We start from the raw sequence: 23,012 nt of genomic DNA, 5'->3' as shown, positions 1-23,012 counted from the left end.
CGTGAGCTTCAGGAGAAGGCTTTTTCTGTCAGCTCTGGAGGAAGGTCCTTGTCATCAATCTTTCGCTGGACTTGGAGCTTCTCCTTACAGGATCCCCGGGTCCAAAGGACGAGCTCTGCTCCCAGCACTTCTTTATTGGTGGTATGAGGTTCCCAACTTTCTACTTGCTTCCCTTTCCTTTTATCTCTTGTAAAATAAAAGGTGGTGCAGGCCACATTCCAAGGAAATTCCCTTTACATTGGATGAGGGATGTGACCTGAGCAAGGGTGTTACATCCCGCCCTAATCCTCTTCAACATAATCCAATCTTGCCTCATTAACCACAGGCAGAGACTGGGGTTTATAACACATAGGAAAATTACGATCACAAAATGGAGACCGACCACACAATACTGGGAATCATGGCCTAATCAAGGTGACACATATTTTGGGGGTCACAATTCAATCCATGACAGTCCTACTTATATGAAGTATATGGAATAGGCAAATGCATAGAGATAAAACTAATTAGTCGTTGGCAGGCACTAGTGAGATGGAGGGAATGGGGGGAGTTATTGCTTTGAGGAATGGGGAACTGAGTTTCTATTTGGGGTGATGAAAACTTTTGGAAATAGTGATGATGGTTGCACATGGTGAATGTAGTTAATATCACTATGTATATATATATCCACAATTAAGTTAAAAATATAAACCTAAGTGTTCTTATTTTTCTTGCCTAGCTATCTAAACTTAGAAACTAACAAATGGATGTTGTGAGTGAATTTAACAAACGATTGAAAAGAGGAAATTCAGAACTCAAACGTAAACAACTCTCAGTCAAAGAGTAGTACAATGTATAGACTTTTAAGAGAAAATAGTATTGGCTTAATATTCAAAGAAATCTGGAGTAAAATCCTAGCTGTACTATTTATTGGTTATATAGTCTTTGTCAAGTCACAAATCTCTGTCAGCCTTAGTTTCCACATTGGTATCATTGGCATGACAATGCCCATCTCATAGTGTTTTCCATGGAATTCAGTATGTGTAAATTGCCTAGCCCAGGGCTAGTTGTACAGTAAGTAGGAGGTCAATAAAATTTCATTTATAATTAAAAAAATTATTTTCATTGGAACTATAGCTGAACAATGACTTTAGGAGATGTGAATTTATTTTTTTCTTGGTTCTATCACTAAGTAGCTCTGGAAAAGGTAAACCACTCATTTAATGACTCTGAACCTCAAGTTCCTCTTCTGTAAAATTAGAATAATTATTCCCACCTCACCTACTTCATGGAGTTTCGAAACACTATTATGTGTGTGAAAAGGCTTCGAGTGTTATAATACCTAGAGATATTGTCATTATCATCCCAAAAAAGGTTAATTTATGCTCCTTTTATAAATCTCAGTTGATGAAGAAGATTCCACAAACTTCCCTTTGATATTCTGAGGCTGTCTTTGGACTTCTAAACTCCTGTTTATGATTCACTGGTAATATTACAGAGGAAGTATAAGAAAAAGGAGCCCTTGGTGGCCCAATGGTTAAGAGCTCACCTGCTCAGCAGTTTGAATCTACCGGCTGCTCTTTGGAAACTCTATGGGGCAGTTATACTCTGTCCTATAAGGTAGCTATGAGTCAAAATAAACTTCATGACAATGGGTTTATATGCTGCATATTTACTCTTTTTTTATAATTTTTATTGTGCTTTAAGTGAAAGTTTACAAATCAAGTCAGTCTCTCACATAAAACCTTATAAATACACCTTGCTACATACTCCCAATTACTCTCCCCCTAATGAGACAGCCTGCTCTCTCCCTCTACTCTCTCTTTTCATGTCCATTTTGCCAGCTTCCAACCCCCTCCACCCTCTCATCTCCCCTCCAGGCAGGAGATGCCAACATAGTCTTAAGTGTCCACCTGATCCAAGAAGCTCACTCCTCACCAGCATCCCTCTCCAACCCATTGTCCAGTCAAATCCATGTCTGAAGAGTTGGCTTCGGGAATGGTTCCTGTCCTGGGGCAATAGAAGGTCTGGGGGCCATGACCACCGGGGTCATTCTAGTCTCAGTCATACCATTAAGTCTGGTCTTATGAGAAATTGGGGTCTGCATCCCACAGCTATCCAGCTTCCTCAGGGGTTCTCTGTTGTGTTCCCTGTCAGGGCAGTCATCGGTTGTAGCCGGGCACCATCTAGTTCTTCTGGTCTCAGGATGAGGTAGTCTCTGTTCCACGTACCCTTTTCTGTCTCTTGGGCTCATAATCACCTTGTGTCCTTGGTGTTCTTCATTCTCCTTTGCTCCAGGTGGGTTGAGACCAATTGATGCATCTTAGATGGCTGCTAGCTAGCGTTTAAGACCCCAGACACCACTCTTCAAAGTAGGATGCAGAATGTTTTCTTGATAGACTTTATTATGCCAATTGACTTAGAAGTCCCCTGAAACCATGGTCCCCAGACCCCTGCCCCTGCTACACTGGCCATTGAAGCATTCAGTTTACTCAGGAAACTTCATTGCTTTTGGTTTAGTCCAATTGTGTTGACCTCCCCTGTATTGTGTGCTGTCTTTCCCTTCACCTAAAATAGTTTTTATCTACTATCTAATTAGTGAATACCCCTCTCCGATCCCTCACTCCCTCCCCCTTCTCATAACCACAAAAAATGTTTTCTTCTCAGTTTAAAATATTTCTCAAGTTCTTATAATAGTGGTCTTGTACAATATTTCTCCTTTGGCAACTGACTAATTTCACTCAGCATAATGCCTTCCAGGTTCCTCCATGTTATGAAATGTTTCAGATTCCTGACTGTTCTTTATTGATGTGTAGTATTCCATCATGTGAAATTACCATAATTTATTTATCCATTCATCCATTGATGGGCACCTCCGTTGCTTCCATCTTTTTGCTATTGTAAACAGTGCTGCAAAAAACATGGGGGTGCATATATCTGTTCATGTAAAGGCTCTTATTTCTCTGGGATATATTCCAAGGAGTGGGATTGTTGGATCATACGATAGTTCTATTTCTAGCTTTTTAAGGAAGCGCCAAATTGATTTCCAAAGTGGTTGTACCATTTGACATTCCCACCAGCAGTGTAGAAGTGTTCCAATCTCTCCACAGCCTCTCCAACATTTATTATCTTGTGTTTTTTGGATTAATGCTAGCCTGGTGGAGTGAGATGAAATCTCATTGTAGTTTTGATCTGCGTTTCTCTAATGGCTAATTATCCTGAACATTTCCTCATATATCTCTTAGCTACCTGAATGTCTTCTTTAGTGAAGTGTCTATTCATATCTTTTGCCCATTTTTTAATTGGGTTATTTGTCTTTTTGCAGTTGAGTTTTTGCAGTATCGTGTAGATTTTAGAGATCAGGCGCTGATCAAAAATGTCATAGATAAAAACTTTTTCCCAGTCTGTAGGTGGTCTTTTTACTCTTTTGGTGAAGTCTTTGGATGAGCATAAGTGTTTGAATTTAGGAGCTCCCGGTTATCTAGTTTTTCTTCTACATTCTTTATAATGTTTTGTATACTGTTTATGCCATGTATTGGGGCTCCTAATGTAGTCCCTAATTTTTCTTCCATGATCTTTATTGTTTTAGATTTTATATTTAGGTCTTTGATCCATTTTGAGATAGTTTTTGTGCATGGAGTGAGGTGTGGATCTTGTTTCATTTTTTTGCAGATGGATATCCAGTTATAGCAGCACCATTTGTTAAAAAGACTGTCTTTTCCCCCATTTAACTGTTTTGGGGCCTTTGTGAAATATCAACTGCTCATATGTGGATGGATTTATGTCTGGATTCTCAATTCTGTTCCATTGGTCCATGTATCTGTTGTTGCACCAGTACCAGGCTGTTTTGACTACTGCGGGGGTATAATAGGTTCTAAAATCAGGTAAAGTAAGGCCTCCCACTTTGTTCTTCCTTTTCAGTAATGCCTTATTTATCTGGGGCCTCTTTCCCTTCCATATAAAATTGGTGATTTTTTTCTCCACCTCATTAAAGAATGTCCTTGGGATTTGGAACGGAATTGCATTAAATGTATAGATCGCTTTTGGTAGAATAGGCATTTTCATAATGGTAAGTCTTCCCATCCACGAGCAAGGTATGTTCTTCCACTTATGTAAGTTTCTTTTGGTTTCTTGCAGAAGTGTACTGTGGTTTTCTTTGTATAAGACTTTTACATCTCTGATAAGATTTATTCCTAAGTATTTTATCTTCTTGGGGGCTACTGTAAATGGCATTGATTTGGTGATTTCCTCTTCGATGTTCTTTTTGTTGGTGTAGAGGAATCCAACTGATTTTTGTATGTTTATCTTGTATCCCCATAATTTGCTGAACTCTTCTGTTAGTTTCAGTAGTTTTCTGGAGGATTCCTTCGGGTTTTCTGTGTATAAGATCATGTCATCTGCAAATAGAGATATTTTTACTTCTTCCTTGCCAATCTGGATGTCCTTTATTTCTTTTTCTAGCCTAATTGCTCTGGCTAGGACTTCCAGCACAATGTTGAATAAGAGTGGTGATAAAGGGTATCCTTGTCTGGTTCCCAATCTCACTGGGAATGTTTTCAGGCTCTCTCCATATAGGGTAATGCTGGCAGTTGGCTTTGTATAAATTCTCTTTATTATGTCGAGGAATTTTCCTTCTATTCCTATTTTGCTGAGAGTTTTTATCATGAATGAGTGTTGAACTTTGTCAAATGCCTCTTCTGCATCAATTGATAAAATCATGTGATTCTTGTCTTTTGTTTTATTTATGTGGTGGATTACATTAATTGTTTTTATAATGTTGAACTATCGCTGCATACCTGCGGTGATTCCCACTTGGTCATGGTAAATTAATTTTTTGATATGTTGTTGAATTCTATTGGCTAGAATTTTGTTGAGGATTTTTGCATCTACATTCATGAGGGAAATAGGTCTATAATTTTCTTTTCTTGTGGTGTCTTTACCTGGTTTTGCTATCAGGGATATGGTGGCTTCATAGAATGAGTTTGGTAATATTCCATCTTTTGCTATGCTCTGAAATACCTTTAGTAGTAGTGGTGTTAACTCTTCTCTGAAAGTTTGGTGGAACTCTGCAGTGAAGCTGTCCGGATCAGCTTTTTTTTGTTTGGAGTTTTTTGATTACCTTTTCAATCTCTTCTTTTGTTATAGGCCTATTTAGTTGTTCTACCTCTGTTTGTGTTAGTTCAGGTAGGTAGTATTTTTCTAGGAATTCATCCATTTCTTCTAGGTTTTCAAATTTGTTTGAGTATAGTTTTTCATAGTAACCTGATATGATTCTTTTAATTTCAGTTGGGTCTGTTGTGATATCACCCATCTCATTTCTTATTCAGGTTATTTGCTTCCTCTCCTGTTTTTCTTTTGTCAGTTTGGCCACTGGTTTATGAATCTTTCAGTTTTTTCAAAAAAACATGTTTTGGTCTTTTTGATTCTTTCAATTGTTTTTCTGTTTTCTATTTCATTTAGTTCAGCTCTAATTTTTATTATTTGTTTTCTTCTGGTGACTGTTGGTTTCTTTTGTTGCTCTCTTTCTATTTGTTCAAGTTGTAGGGATAATTCTTTGATTTTGGCCCTGTCTTCCTTTAGGTTGTGTGCATTTATTGATATAAATTGACCCATGAGCACTGCTTTTGCTGTGTCCCAAAAGTTCTGATAGGAAGTGTTTTCATTCTCTTGGTATTCTCTGAATTTCGTTATTCCATCCTTAATGTCTTCTACAATCCAGTCTTTTTTTAGCAGGTATTGTTCAGTTTGCAAGTGTTTGATTTCTTCTCCCTGTTTTTTTTTTTTTTGTTATTGATTTCCACTTTTATGGTCTTATGATCAGAGAAGATGCTTTGTAATATTTCAGTGTTTTGGATTCTGCTAAGGCTTGCTTTATGACCTAACATATCGTCTATTCTAGAGAACTTTCCATGTGCACTAGAAAAGAAAGTATACTTGGCTGCTGTTGGGTGGAGTGTTCTGTATATGTCTACAAGGTCAATTTGGTTGATTGTGGCATTTAGATCTTGCATGTCTTTATTGAGCTTCTTTCTGGCTGTCCTGTCCTTCACCGAAAGTGGTGTGTTGAAGTCTGCTACTGTTATTTTGGAGCTGTCTATCTCACTTTTCAATGCTGATAGAGTTTGTTTTATGTATCTTGCAACCCTGTCATTGGGTGCATAAATATTTAATATAGTTATATCTTCTTGATATATTGTCCCTTTAATCATTATATAGTGTCCTTCCTTATCCTTTCTGAGGGATTTAACTTTAAAGTCTATTTTGTCAGAAATTAATATTGCCACTCCTGCTCTTTTTTGATTGTTGTTTGTTTGATATATTTTTTTCCCATCCATTGAGTTTTAGTTTGTTTGTGTCTCTAAGTCTAAGGTGTGTCTCTTTTAGGCAGCATTTAGACGGATCTTTTTTTTAATCCATTCTGCCACTCTCTGTCTCTTTATTGGTGCATTTAGTCCATTTACATTCAGGGTAATTATGGATAGGTATGAATTTAGTGCTATCATTTTGATGTCTTTTTTTGTGTGTTGACAGTTTCTTTTTTCCACTTGATTTTATGTGCTTAGATTTTCTTTATATATTGCCCTTTCCTCATATTTGTTGTTGTTGATTTTGTTTCTGGTGAGTCTGTATTTTTCCCTTGTATTGTATTTTGATGAGCAGGATAGTTTGTCTCCTTTGTGGCTACCTTATTATTTATCCCTATTTTTTGAAATTTAAAACTAATTTTTATTTCTTTGTATCGCCGTATCTTGCTCTCCATATGGAAGGTGTATCATTACATTTCTTCGTGCCTCTTTATTATTTTTTTGTTGTCTTCTTTTATATAATGACATCACTATTACCGTTTTGGGCTTTTTTTTTATAGTCTTGCTTTGTTTTTTTGGATTTCCCTGTCTGGGTTCACTTCTGGTTGCTCTGGGCATTGTTCTAGTCTTGGATTGATACCTGATATTATTGATTTTGTAACCAAAGAACTCCCTTTATTATTTCTTGTAGATTTGGTTTGGTTTTTACAAATTCCCTCAACTTGTGTTTATCTGGAATGTCTTAATTTCAGCTTCGTATTTAAGAGACAGTTTTTATGGCTGTATGGTTCTTGGCAGGCAATTTTTTTTCCTTTAGTTTTTTAAATATGTCATCCCATTGCCTTCTGGCTTGCATGGTTTCTGCTGAGTAGTCCAAGCTTATTCTTATTGGCTCTCCTTTGTAGGTGACTTTTCGTTTTTCCCTCGCTGCTCTTATAATTGTCTCTTTATCGTTGGTTTTGGCAAGTTTGATTATAATACGTCTTGGTGACTTTCCTTTAACATCTACTGTATGTAGAGTTCAATGAGCATCTTGGATAGATATCTTGTCACCTTTCACATTATCAGGGAAGTTTTCTGCCACCAAATCCTCAACAATTTTCTCTGTATTTTCTGTTATCCCTCCCTGTTTCTGGTACTCCAGTCACTCATAGGTTATTTCTCTTGATAGAGTCCCACATGATTCTTAAGGTTTCTTCATTTAAAAAAAATTCTTTTATCTCATTTTTCTTCAAATATATCAGTGCCAAGTGATTTATCTTCGAGTTCAGAAATTCTAGCTTCTACTTGCTCAGTTCTGCTCCTCTGACTTTCTATTGAGTTTTCTACTTCTGTAATTTTATTGTTAATCTTCTGAATTTCTGATTGCTGTCTGTCTATGGATTTTTCCAGCTTATTATACTTTTCATTATGTTCCTGAGTAATTTTTCTAATTTCTTCAGTTGCTTAATCTGTGTGTTCCTTGGCATGTTCTGTATATTGCCTCATTTCCCTGCTGATGTCTTGAAGGGTTCTGTATATTAAACTTTTGTATTCTGCATCTGGTAATTCCAGGAATGCACTTTCACCTAGAAGATCCCTGGACTCTTTGTTTTGAGAGCCTGTTGAGGTGATCATGGCCTGTTTCTTTATGTGACTTGGTATTGACTGTTGTCTCCAAGCCATGTATAAGTTATTGTTTTAATTTATGCTTGCTTACTGTGTCTTAGCTGCTTCCTTTGTTTTGTTTTGTATACCCCTATGGGTTGCTTGAGCTAGCTAGCTTGATTATTTTGGCCTTTCGAGCTCTGGTATCCTGTCCCCAGTTGGCTAGAGCTATTATTAGGTATATCAGTCTAGGAGTCCATTCAGTTTTCTTGTATGAATTCAGCTCAGGTTTCCAGGTAGCTGAGCATCAAGTGTGTGGTACAGGCTCTGTCCTATAGTCTTAGAGAGGCAAAGGTGATTGGTGTATATACTGGTATCTGATTTCAGCAAGGGGTCGTGCTCTGAACAAGGGAGGGTGCTGAGAACCGACCCCCAAGTGTCTCTGAGGAAAACACATCTTTTTTCCTAGAGAGTGCTGGTGGGTGGGTTCTGTAGAGGGACCATGGCCACCCAAAGTTTTTGCTTGTAAGAACTGGGAGACACCAGTTATCTTTGGACCCCTGTCGCAGGTGGCTGGGTGACCTGAGTGGAGCTACCAGTCCTTAGGTCTCTGATGTGGGTAGGTGAGAACCTTGTTTAATAGGCAAAGCAATGTCAAACATTAAACACCAAACACCCACCTCTCCACCGCACAGCTGAAATGGTTGGAGTTTGCCAACAAGGGCCTCGTCTCCCAAAATAGGCCCACACATGTCCATGTGGAAGGGAAAGGTGCTCAAGGTCCACAGACAGTTTATGTCTGGACAGGAGCCGTTTCTGTCCTGAGCTCCCCTGGTTAGCTTCCTGAGCTCCCCTGGTTAGCTTCCTGAGCTCCCCTGGTTAATGAACCTAGTAAATTATCTTTTCCCCCCAAGTGCAATTTTTTTTCTTCCCTAAGGTCAGGAGGATGGCTCTAGGTGCTCACCAGGGTCTATCTCAGGCCCAGGGATTCAGCCACTGAAGCCGGCTTGGGGGTGGGGGGGCACGGTAAAATATACACAAGTACTTAGTTTTTGCCGAGAGCACCGTTCTCCTCAGGTTCCGGAGGTGTGAGTGGGCTTTGTGGCTGGCTGCTTCTTCCTGAGGAAACTGCGGCCGAATGCTAGTACCAGCCTGCTGCTGCGCTGCCACCAATGCTCCGGGGATGGTGCCTGAGGGCTCCCTGCGATTCAGGTCTGGTAACTCCTCTCCACTTCTGTATGGTCTCCTTCTCCCCCTGCCCCTCAGTTCATTGTCTAAGCTTGCCTTTGATACTTAGGGCTCCCGGCTTGTGTCAAATATACTCATTTCACTTATTTTTTCTCGTCTTTTTTGTAAAGAGGGCTCTACGGAAGCATGTGTCTATTCCACCATCTTGGCTCCACCTCCTCCTGCATATTTACTCTTATCCCTCACCACTCTTTTCAGGTCTCTATTGTTGTTAGGTGCCTTAGAGTCAATTTTGACTCTTAGATACCTCATATGACAGAATAGAACTGTCCCATAGGGCTTTCTTGGCTGTAATCTTTCCAGGAAAATGTCACCAGGTCTTTCTCCCACAGAGCTGCTGGGAGGGTTCAAACTGCCAATTTTTCAGTTAGCAGCCTAGTGCTTAACCATTGTGCCACCAGGGCTCTTTAAACCAAAACGAAAACCAAACCCATTGCCCTAGAGTCGATTCCAACTCCTAGCGATCCTATAGAACAGAATACAACTGCCCCATACAATTTCCAAGGATCACCTGGTGGATTTGAACTGCCAACATTAGGACCCTATTTAAAAACAAAAAAGTTACAGTTGAGTCAATTCTGACTCTTTTCAGGACCTGAAATCAGGAGAGATATTTGACTCCGTTCTTAACTGTCTCCATGCCTTTATTATTTGACTGCATGGGTGGGGGTAGGGGGTTGTCAGCTGATTTTTAGACATACCTTGTAGAATGTGTCAGTGCCTGAATTTGAATACTAGAGCTATTCATTTCTAAGAAGTCACTAAAGTAACATGTATTGTAAATATTTTATTTCATTGGGTATAACCACTAACCCATTTTAACCCACTTGGATTATTAAGGCACTAGTTTTTTTTTATTTTTTTTTTAAGAGAATAGGAAAGAAGGCTAGGGGAGAAGCCAAGGAAAGGGACAGTATGAGGCTTACCAGGAGAGATCTTATCTCCTGGTGGTGGTTGGGTTAAGGATGGGGCTAATTGGGCAGCCAGCGGTAATGGTGAAAGAACCCAACAAAGAAAAAGGGTATTAAAATCTGGTGGATTACCTTCACAATTTTGCCAGAGTGCCACACCCAAAGCGCCAGGCCCTTGAATGCCTGAGGCCCAGGAACTTTTGGGTAGACTCAGTAAGAAGGGACCTTTGAAGCCCTTCATGCTTTCCCTCCAAAGCTTGAATCCCCACTAGAGTGTTCTTAACTAGATACTCTAGTATCTTTGCTTGATCACCTTCATAGACAAAGAACTCACTATGTCTCCAGTCAATCAATTCTATCTTTGTTCTCATCATGAAATTTGGAAAATTTTCTCTTAAGTTGGGTCTGTGTAGGTTTTATTACTATTTCACACAATAGCCCTTCAGCTATTTTAAGACAGATTAAGGGCCCTTGGACCTCTCTGTACTCTAAGCTCCATGTTCCATCAACTCTTCCTTCTCTGACATGATTTCACATCCTTTCATCATTCCGGAAGTTTTCTTCTGAATAGACTCTAGTTTGCCAATGTCTTGTGTGGTTCCCTTAACTAAGCATGATTTTCCAGGTATAGTGTGAGTAATGTAAAGTACAGCTGGCCTATAAGTTCCCCTTTTTTCCTCAACTTTTCCTTCTAGTAAAGGTCACCTTCTCAACTTAAGAACCTTACCATTCTGTTTTCTCACACTGTGCTTGCTGTTTATGAACACCATTGAGTTTTTTTTTTGTTTTTCCACTTAAGTCACAGCTTACCCTCACATCATTTACTCAGGTGGTTGATTGTGTGTGTGTGTGTGTGTGTAATATGCACATGCACACACACGTATATGTGTTAATAGTGGTTGTCTCTGTCTGGATGTGGACTATGGGCAATTTATTTCCTTTTATAATTTTCTATATTTTCTAAATTGCCTGCAGATAACGTGCATCTTGTTATCTGCAAATAAAAATATGAAAGCTATTAAAAAGCAAATAAATACACAAGTCTTTTTGAAAGACATGGTTACTCGAACTGTACACCCAAGACAGCCATAGTGGCTGCTCCATACCTGAGTCCATCTTTTCTTGTAAATATGAACTGAGTCAGCCATTAGAACACCTGAAAAGAAGATAACAAAAGACAGTATGCTGTGTAGTGAGTATAATGTAGTGGTTAAAAGCTTAGGCTCTGGAGTCAGACTGCCTAACTCTGCAAGTTACTGGTTGTATGACACAGAACAAGATATTTAACCTCTCTCTGTGCCTTAATTTTTCATCTGTTAAATAGGAGATTATTATATTCTCTACCTCATACAGTTATTGATAAAATTAAATAAGCTAATACAAGCAAAATTTTTAAAATAGTCCCTAGCACATAGTAAGCTTTCAGCAAATGTTTTATTATTATTATAAAATCATGGAAAATTAAACTGGTATGTCGTAAAGAATCCAACATTTGAATTTGCTAGAATATTCCGTATTTTATATATTTTGTAACTATATTGACCCTGGGCATGGAGAAAGACTCCAAATACCTGCATTTCTCACCTCTAAATATAAGGTGCTATATTCTTTCCTTGACTTTCTTTCTCTCTAATTGATGTTGTTTAAAACACACATAAGTCTTATTTTCAGACCAATATGATACTTACTTTTTTGACTTGACTGTATCCAAAAGTTTAGATATTTGTACATTTTTCACTATGGGCATACCAGTCATGAACCTGGAAATCTCAGGTAAATTGGGCACATTTTGATTTTTTTTCTTTTCTACATATGCCTGTAAAGATATTAGTAAAAGAGCCAATGGAATTTCTTCCCTTACACTTTCTAATCACAAGAGCACCAGTTCAAAGAATGATCTAAATGTTTTTGAGTTTAAGGGAGAAAAATCTCCCAAACAATCCATTTTCCCCTATTGATTATTTGTACTCTTTCAAAGATTCTTTTAAGCTTATTTGAAGACTGCCCATCATTGCTCAGTGTATAATCTCCACTTAAGATCAAATCACCCCATTCATGCTCAATCAAAAAGAGGATTGGTGGTGAGGATAATTGGGACTTCTTGCTCCTTAGAGGTGGTCTGGCCAGAATGAAGCTATCTAAGGCAGCCCTACTCAAATACTTAACTGAATGTAGCACAAAAGAGTTGAAGTTCTTTCACTCTCATCTGTCCATCTCACCTAGCCTAAATATCAACATGGCATTTAGGACTCCCACAATGGTATCTAACATTTGACCTATTTCATTTGGATTTCCTGTGTGGTCTAAGTGAAGCAATGTGAACTTGTGAAAGAGCATTGGGCTGACAGTTAAGGGACTTTATTTCACAACCTCAAGGGGTTTTTAGATCTGAAATACATCTGAAGCTTTAGGGTTCTTTCCCTGACCTTGCTGTGTATCCTCAAGCAGGTAACTTTACTTCCCTTAGCTTCAATTTCCTCTACTATAACACTAGCATGATTAACCAACCAGATGATAACCTTTAAGAAAAAATAATAATTATGTGTTATAATTGGTTATAGAATTATAGCATCTAGCATAACACTTTATACTCAACAGACCCTCAGAAAATATTTGGAAATATTTGTCCCACCTTTCTCAAAAGAGAGTTTTGAGAATTAATAAAATACTAAATATGAAAGCACTTTGAATATCAAAAAATACATAATAGATCTTTTAGCCACAAAAAAGAATAACTAATATCAGTGTTTTTTTTTTAAAGCACCTGACAACCACCCTCTGAGATAGATAATCTTATCATTTTACTTCATAAATAAGCAAATTGGGGCTCAGTGGATCGCTCAGCTAATCAGAAGTAGAGCAGAGATTCTAATGCAGGATTTCTGCAATTGCCTCATTTTTTTTTTAGTAAAGTATATATAACGAAATTTGCCAGTTTAACCACCTCAAAGTGTAAAATTTAGTGGCATTAATTATTTTCACAATGTGTTATCATCACCACTATCTATTTCCAAAATTCTTATATCACCCCAAATAAAAACTTTGTACCCATTAGGCAGAAACTATCCATTCCTCTTCCACAAGCCACAAATAATCACTAATCCACTTTCTGTATCTACCAATTTTCTTATTCTTGGTATTTCCTATAGGTGAAATCATGCAATATTTGTGTAAGGCTCATTTCACTTAGCATGAATCAGAACTTTGCTCATTTTTATGGATGAAAAATATTCTATTGCATTTATACACAATATTTTGTTTATCCATTCAGTTGTTGATGGGCACTTGGGTTGACAAGAGAAGTCAATTTAATGGGGGAAGAATAGTTTCTTCAACAAATAGTTCTGAGACAACTATTTCTTAAAGAAACTATGAACACAGGTGTGCAAGTACTTGTTTGAGTTCCTATTTTCAACTCTTTCGGTTATATGCCTAGGAGTGGAATTGCTGGGCCATATCCTTGGTGGAGCAGTGTTTAAGTGCTTGGCTGCAAAGGGAAATGTTGTTGGCTCGAACCCACCCACCTGCTCTGTGAACGAAAAGGCCTGTGGAGTTGCTCCTGTAAAGATTTTAAAAAATTACAGCCTAGAAAACCCTAGAGGCAGTTCCACCCTGTCATATAGGATCACTATGAGTCCAAATCGACTACACAGCACATAACAAACACCGTGGTAATTCTATATTTAATTTTTGGATGAACAATCAAAACTGTTTTCTACAGTGGCTACACTATTTTACATCCCCACTGGCAATGCCCCCAAAAAACCAAACCAAACTCATTGCTGTTTAATCGATTCTGACTCAATATGAGAGCTGCAAACAAATCAGAACCTGGAATGTACAAAGTATGAATCTAGAAAAATTGGAAATCATTAAAAATAAAATGGAACTCATAAACATTGATATCCTAGGCATTAGTGAGCTGAAATGGACTGGTGTTGGTCATTTTGAATTGGACAATCATATGGTCTACTCTGCCGGAAATGACGACTTGAAGAGGAATGGCATTGCATTCTTTGCCATAAAGAACATTTCAAGATCTATCCTGAAGTGCAATGCTGTCAGTGATAAGATAATATCCATAGGCCTACAAAGAAGACCAGTCAATACGACTATTATTCAAATTTACATACCAACCACTGAGGCTGAAAATGAATAAATTGAAGATTTTTACCAACATCTGCAGTCTGAAATTGATGGAACATGCAATCAGGATGCACTGATAATTACTGGTGATTGGAATGTGAAAGTTGGAAACAAAGAAGGATTGGTAGTTGGAAAATATAGCCTTGGTGGTAGAAAGGATGCTGGAGATCCCAAGATTGAATTTTGCAAGACGAATGACTTCTTCATTGCTGATGCCTTCTTTCACCAACATAAATGACAATGTACACATGAAACTTGCGAGATGGACTACGCAGGGATCAAATCGATTATATCTGTGGAAAGAGATGATGGAAAAGCCAAGTATCATCAGTCAGAATAAGGCCAGGGGCCAACTTTGGATCAGACCATCAATTGCTCATATGCAAGTTCAAGTTCAAACTGAAGAAAATTAGAACAAGTCTAGGACATCCAAGATACAATCTTGAGTATATCCCACCTGAATTTAGAGACCAACTCAAGAATAGATTTAACGCTTTGAACACTAATGACCGAAGACCAGATGAATTGTGGAAGGACACATCGTACATGAAGAAAGAAAGAGGTCATTAAAAAGACAGGAGAGAAAGAAAGCGAATGTCCGAAGAGACTCTGAAACTTGCTCTTGAATGTCAAGTAGCTAAAGAAAAAGGAAAAAAAAATGATGAAGTAAAAGAAATGAACAGATGTTTCGAAGTGCAACTCGAGAAGACAAAGTATTATGATGACATGTGCAAAGACCTGGAGATAGAAAACCAAAAGGGAAGAACATGTTCAGCATTTCTCAAGCTGAAAGAACCGAAGAAAAAAATCAAGCCTCGTGTTGCAATACTGAAGGATTCTACAGGGAAACTATTAAACGATGCAGGAAGCATCAAAAGAAGATGGAAGGAATACACAGGTCACAATACCAAAAAGAACTGGTGGACATTCAACCATTTCAGGAGGAAGGAAGAAGTCCAAGCTGGACTGAAGACACTGGTGATAAACAAGGCTCCAGGAATCGACGCAATACTAATTGAGATGTTTCAGTAAATAGATGCAGCCCTGGACGTGCTCACTTGTCTATGTCAAGAAATTTGGAAGACAGCTACCTGGCCAAATGACTGGAAGAGAGCCATATTTACGCCTATTCCCAAGAAAGTGATCCAACTAAATACAGAAATTAAACAATATCACATGCAATCAAAAGTTTCCTGAAGATCATTCAAAAGTGGCTGCAGCAGTGTATTGACAGGGAACTGCCAGAAATTCAAGCCAGATTTAGAATAGGACTTAGAACCAGGGATAATCTTGCTGATGTCAGATGGTTCCCGGCTGAAAGCAGAGAATATCAGAAAGATGTTTACCTGTGTTTTATTGACTATGCTAAGGCATTCAACTGTGTGGCTCATAGCAAATTAAGGATAACTTTAAGGAGAATGAGAATTCCGGAACACTTAATTGTGTTCATGAGAAATCTGTAAGGGGATACTGCATGATTTAAAGTCAGGAAACGTGTGCGTCAGGCTTGTATCATTTCACCATAGCTATGAATAAAAAAAAAAATTATTCAGCCTGTATGCTGAGCAAATAATATGAGAAGCTGGACTATATGAATAAAAATGGGTCATCAGGATTGAAGGAAGACTCATTAGCAACCTGTGCTATGCAGAGGACACAACCTTGATTCCTGAAAGTGAAGAGGACTTGAAGCACTTAGTAATGAAGATCAAAGACTACAGCCTTCTGTATGGATTATACCTCAACATAAAGAAAACAAAAATCCTCACAACTGGACCAATAAGCAGCATCATGGTAAATGGAGAAAAGATTGAGTTAGTCAAGAATTTCGTTTTACTTGAATCTACAATCAACACCCATGGAAGCACCAGCCAGGAAATCAAAAGACGCATTGCACTGGGCAAATTGGCTGCAAAAGACCTCTTTACAGTGTTGAAAAGCAAAGATGTCACCTTGAGGACTAAGGTGGGGCTGACCCAAGGTGTGGTATTTTCAATTGCCTCATATACATGGAAAAGCTTGACGATGAATAAAGAAGACCCAAGAACTGATGCCTTTGAATTGTGGTGCTGGAAAAGAATATTGAATATACTGTGGACTGCCAAAAGAATGGACAAACCTGTCTTGGAAGAAGTACAACCAAGATGCTCCTTATAAGCAAGGATGGTGAAACTACAACTCACATACTTTAGACATGTTGTCAGGAGGGATCAGTCCCTGGAGAAAGACATGATGCTTGGTAGAGTAGAGGGTCACCAAAAAAGAGGAAGACCCTCAATGAGATCGATTGACACAGTGGCTGCAACAATGGGCTCAACCATAGCAACAATTGTGAGGATGGCACAAAATCGTTGTTGTGCATAGGGTTGTTAGGAGTTGGAACTGACTCCATGGCACCTAACAACAACATCTTAGTTGCTTTGTTTTGGTTCTCTCAATGTGGTTGCCATTTGGGTTTCCATATTGGCTAATGAAGTAGAACATCTTTTCATGTACTTATTGGCCATTTGTATATCTTCTTTGGAGAAATGTCTATTCAAATCCTTTACCTATTTTTAAAATTGAGTTATCTTTTTTTAATTTTATTCATTTTATAGTTGTTGTTGAGAATATACACAGCAAAACATACACCAAGTCAACAGTTTTTACATGTACAATCCAATGACATTGGTTACATTCTTCAAGTTGTGCAACCATTCTCATCCTCCTTTTCTGAGTTTTTCCTCCCCCCATTATCATAAACTCACTGTTCCCAAAGTTTCCTGTCTAAACTTTCCAGTTGCTGTTGTCAATTTTATCCCATATAGTTCTTAAAAGAGCATTATGCTCAAGGTAGACATTTTTACTAGCTAAACTATTGTTTGGTTTTAAGAAGACTCCATGTGATATTTTTGATTTAAAGTTTAAAGATTATCTCAAGGCAATAGTTTTAGGGGTTCATACAGCTTTCATGGCTCCAGAAAGACTGGAGTCCATGAGAATTTGAAACTCTCTTCTGCATTTTCCCCTTTTTGATCAGGAATCCTCTAAAGAATCCTTGATCAAAATGTTCAGTAACAGTAAGTAGCCAGGAGCCATCTGGTTCTTCTGAGATCATGACAAAGGTGGCAGCTGTTCATGGAAGCAATTAGCCACACATTCCATATCCTCCTCCTATTCCTGACACTCCTTCCTCTGTTGCTCCAGGTGAATAGAGGCCAATGTTTTGCCTTGGATGGCCACTTGCAAGCTTTTAAGACCCAGACACTATGCAATGAATTAGGAGGCAAAACAGAAGCACTAAACACGAGATTAGGCCAGTTGACTGTGATGTCCCATGAAACCATGACCCTAAACATCCAAAACAAGGAAACAAATTCCTTGAGGTGTTTGGTTGTACATAAGCAGACTCAGCAGCTACTCTTTTTTTTGTCATTGTTGTAAATAAGTCTATTACACAAATTTACCAATTCAGTTCTTTACAGATGTAAAACTTCTTGACAGCAATTACAATAATTGGATTGTTTGTCTTTTTGTTACTGAGTTGTAGGACTTCTTTACATCTTGATATTAAACCCTTATGAGATATACGGTTACCAGATATTTCTCCCACTCTGTAGGTAGTCTTTTCACTTTCTTATGTCTTTTGATGAAGAAAAGTTTGTAATTTTGATGAAATGCAATGTATCTACTTTTTTATTTTGTTGCTTGTCCTTTTGATGTCATTTTTAAGAATCCACTGCCAAATTCAAAGTTATGAAGATTTACTCCCTTTTTTCTAAGAATTCTATTGTTTAGCTCTTATATTTAAGTCATTGATCCATTTTGAGTTAATTTTTATATAGAGAGAGGTAGAGGTCCTACATCAATGTTTTTGTGTATGCAAATCCAATTGTTCCAGAAATATTTGTTGAAGAAACTATTTTTTCTCCATTAAATGAACTTGTCACCCTGGTCAAAAATCAAATGGCCATAGATGTATGGGTTTATTCTGCATTCACAATTCTATTTCATTGGCCTATATGTCTATCCTTGTATTAGTACCACCTTGTTTTGTAATAAGTTTTGAAATCAGAAAATGTGAGTCCTCCAATTTTATTCTCCTTTTACAAGATTGTTTTGGTTACTCGGGACCCTTACAATTTCATATAAATTGAGAATTAGCTTTTCCCTTTCTGCAAAAAAAAGGCTGTTGGAATTTTGATAGAAATTGTGTTGAATCTGTAAACCGCTTTGAATAGTATTGACGTCTTAACAATATTAAGTGTTTTGATCCATGAACATGATATGTCTTTTTGTTTATTTAGAACTTCTTTAAATTATTTTAGGAATATTTTGTATTTTTCAGTGTACAAGTCTTTCACTTCCCTAGTTAATTTTTTCCTAGTAATTTATTCTTTTAGTTGTTGTTCTAAGTAGAATTGTTTTCTTTTTTCCTTTTCAGGCTGTTCATTGCTGGTGTATAGTAACACATCTGATTTTTGTGTATTGATCTTGTACTCTGCAACTGCACCGAATTCATTAAATTTACTTTTTGACTGCCATTTTTTTAATCTTATGCTAAAACAGACATATGGAATTTGAAATACTTGATCCAAAAGATGAATTACCACATAGTTTTAAAGGCAGGATGCAGTTTTATTTTGTTCACTTGCTTTACCCACTTTCAATTTGTGAAAGTCATTCTTGAAGCTGCAGCATTACTAAAGATATAACTCATGCCTTTGCAGGCCAGAATTGCAAACCGACAGGCATTTGATCATTGAGCATTCTGAACAGTAAATGGAAAATAAGAAGCTTCTTATTCTGACATATAAACAACATAAGACCCCCTTTGTAAGTTTCCAAAATGTATGAGAAACGGATATTAATTTAGAGTTCTCTCATTGAGTACACTGGAGTCTGTTGTCCAAGTTGAAAAGGAAAGAATACACCAGTTTCACATAAATTAAAGCCTTTTTATTCTATTGTATTTTATTTATTTATTTCCAAGGGTTTATATTCCAGGGCCTCTGAAGTAGTATCTTTTAGCTTGATAGTGTGTGCACTGCCTTCCTCCATTCAGCATCCTGGGACAAACAATTCAGATTTTCTCAAGTCAAGGACAAATACACATGCTTGATAGTGAATAACTCCAGAAGGCTGTTGTTTGATACGGTGCTGCTTTATTTCTCTTGAACCTGGTAGGTATCTTGTGCTACTCGGCGGAAAAACCTTCCTTCTTCTCAACAAGGTTACTCTTTTCGATGAGCATTAAAAGATAGCTTTAAGCCATCCACAATTATGACCTTGACTAGGAAAATGTAAGTTAATAAGGCTTCAACAAATTATGGTCTTTTTGGTCGATTTGCCTAGTGAACTGTTAATTGTAAAACTGAAAGACATTATGTTCAGCTTTCTCTATCACATCTTTTGTGTTTTAACAGTGACACTTCATTGAGTGCAATTAACAAAGCCTAGGAGATTTATTAACACACTTCTTCATGGCCAATGATCCATTCCACTTAAGACATAACACTGTAAAATGCACATTATCTCCTTTTGGCACTTACAATAATGCTTCATGAACTAGGAAGGCATATGTTAAAGCAGATAAAAAAGCATTATTAGCTGACAAATCTTACAATTTATTAGACAGTTAATTTATCAGCTTAAAAGACACTTAAAACAGCTGTGCATTTAATGTCTTTTTAATGTATCCAGTAAAACTTGCATAATTGCCTGTAGTGCAATTTATTTTTAGCTATGTTGCAAAATGTCTGCATTTACTGTTTACATCTTCTTTAATTTTTCCTGCAAGGCTCATCACATCTCTGCCTGAGCCCTAAAGGCAAGGGCCAATAATCAGACAAAAAGCCTCCTCAAACAAATGGTTCCCCATGAATGAACTATTCAAAAGTGCATGCTGTTTGGGACCCAGGGAGTGTTAGCATTTTATCTTCACCCCGAGGGCAAAAGCAGAGGTTCCACAAATACACATTTCAAAAATTTATTTATTTATAAATAAACACAGGAATAAAACCAGGGTGACTCAGTCAGTAGGAGCTACTCAGTGGCTTTTTAGGCCCTCACATCCCAATCCGGTAGAAGTAACATTTTCAAGTATTTGAGTTTGGAGCCCATTTGGAAATGTATGTCTGGAATGTGAACTAACAAGGCTTTCAGACTACATTAGCAAGGTTGTTCCATTTTATAATTAAGGTAACAGCTCCCTGCTGATCAATTGGTTTAGTCCTAACTATGGCACTGCTAAGAGCCCTGGTAGCACAGTGGTTAAGTGCTCAGCTGCTAACTGAAAGGTCCCCAGTTCGAACCCACCACCTGCTCCATGGGAGAAAGATGTGGCAGTCTGTTCCCATAGAGATTTACAGCCTTGAAAACCCTATGGGGCAGTTCTATTCTGTCCTATAGAGTTGCTTTGAGTCGGGATCGACTCGATAGCAAAAGGTTTTTGGTTTTTATGGCTTACTAGAGCAGGGGCACAGGAAAAAAATGTGAAAGTTGAGACATATTTCATGGCTCTGACATGTGAATTGGTCCTGTTTGTTTCTTGCTATTTGATTTAATGAAATCTTTGTTAAAACTTTCTATTTCCTACAGAATTTTAAACAGTAATGATGTCTGGGGGAAATGAGGCCAGTTATTGTAAAAGCAAAAAGCAAACAATGTATGTTGCCCCTAATGAAATGAGAAGTTAAAATTTGGTCTTTAGGAGGGTTTGCTATAACCTACTAAGAGAGAGCAGCCTTCTCATTCTAAAATTTAACATGTCTTCTTCTTGCTTCTGATGTGAGCTTGACCACAGCTGGAAGGCTAAGTCATGTGCTTATTTTTTAGATAACGTGTGGTGCCCAAACCCAACTTGTCTTTCCTATCGACTTAAAGACTCCTTATGGTTTCTGGGCTAATTAAAGTCTTTTAATTTGCTTTCAGAACATGAAATTACAACAAAAAAAGAAAAATGTGTGTCAGTGCATGCATATACGTACTATTAAGGTAACTGACAGAACTTTAAGCATTTTTTGGATAAAGAAAAATACTTCGTCCCTGGATTGACCAAGATCTAAGATAGCAGGATTAAGGAGACCTTGACTTCAAATCTAGTCCCTTCTGATTCAGCACTGAGGACTTAGGAATGAAGCAGGTAGACAGAAAAGAGAAATTTCATGCATTTTCTTTTATTTTTCAAATAGTTTTCCATTGGAATGTGTTTTTCCCCCTTCAAAGTGCCTACATGATGTAGGGAAATGCTTATATTCTCAAAACCTGGTGCAAAAGGAAGAAGGTAGTGATGATTAATAGGAGAAGAGGTAACACTGCTGTACATGAGTCAATGTGGTAGACAAAACAGACGTTCTGTAGATTTGCAAAATGTTGAAAGGCTGCTGTGAGTCTGAATTAAATTGTTCTGGTAAAATATTGCCTAATTGAGAATTAAGTTCAGAATAGGCTCAAAAACTTTATCATATGGATACTAGTTTTACCATTTATCTAGAGTAATCAAATGTTTCTTTCACTAAAAAAAAAACTATTTTTTTCACTAAATACACTTAATTCACACTTGCTTTCTCTTATACCCAGACCTTTCATGTGTATACCCTTAAGTTCTTACATCTTGCTTCACATTCTCAGAATAGCCCTGCTAGGTAGATGTTATTATCATTCGGTGTATAGATAACTCAGAGTGACTTGCCCAAGTTCACTTACCATGTAAATCTCAGAGCTGAGGTGAAAATTCACAACCGCCTCCTAATCCAATTTATTTCTCTACAATACTGCCGCTTTAGAGTAGCATCATGGAAAGGATACTGCGTAGGCTAAATTCATCTTCAAGGTAAAACAAACAAACAAAGAAAATACAGAACTATTACTTTTACAAAAGATCTCCAGTCCCGTTACTTGAGAAAATATTTATTTTACATATTCAGCTCTATCTCTTCTAAAACATTCAACCCACAAAATTGAATTTTCCTGCTTATTTTGGTCACCTTGTGAAAAATAAAAGAATATAATATTTCTGAAGCTGCTTCTTAAGAACATTTTGAAATATTTGGCCAGGGTTTGGTTAAGAAGAAGTGTAAATTTATATCATTTCTATGATAGAATATTTTAGTACTTTAGTGAATACTCTCCCAACACTAATAGGCATGGGACAAAGCACACTACGTTTGGGAAAACATCCACTCATTTGTAATTGCTAACAGAAAATTTTGTTATCTTCATGTTTTCAAATTCAGATTTCAAAAGGCATATAAACTACTGAGTCCCAACTACTGTCACTCTTCCTCCTGCATTCTAGGCATGTGGTTATACTGGTTCTTTAATGGAGGTATCTTAATGTCAGCATGAGTGTGTGTGTGTGTGTGTGTGTGCGTGTGTATGCTGAACATTAAGAAATAAAGAACAACAGATTGAGGTTAAGAACAATATTTATGCTCCTTACCTACATGCACTAAAAGGAGGCATTTATCTGTTTCATTTTGAATTAATTATAAACATTTAATAGCACATCCTTCACACAAGCGATAGTCAACTAATGAAAATTGCTTTATCATCTGATTAGACCAGCATTGTGGACAATTTTACTGCTATAGTGAAAATAATAGGTTCATCATCATTCTCCCCATTTTGGTCTAATTCCAATTTGTTTTAGATATTTTCTTTGGAGAAAATCAATCTACTAATTAGTGACTCTAATAAGGTTCTCTTAATGGAGAGCCTGAAGTTTTAAAGAGATGCATCAGCCCACATAATATTGGTACTACAATCCTTTCATTTACTGATTTTAAAAGCTGATACTTTTCACAGTGCTTCAATTATACATTAAGAATTTCTACATCTATGACACGAAAACCAA

Source organism: Loxodonta africana, chromosome X (assembly GCF_030014295.1).
Source record: "Loxodonta africana isolate mLoxAfr1 chromosome X, mLoxAfr1.hap2, whole genome shotgun sequence".
Classification (NCBI taxonomy): Eukaryota; Metazoa; Chordata; class Mammalia; order Proboscidea; family Elephantidae; genus Loxodonta; species Loxodonta africana.
This window is presented reverse-complemented; position numbering follows the sequence as displayed.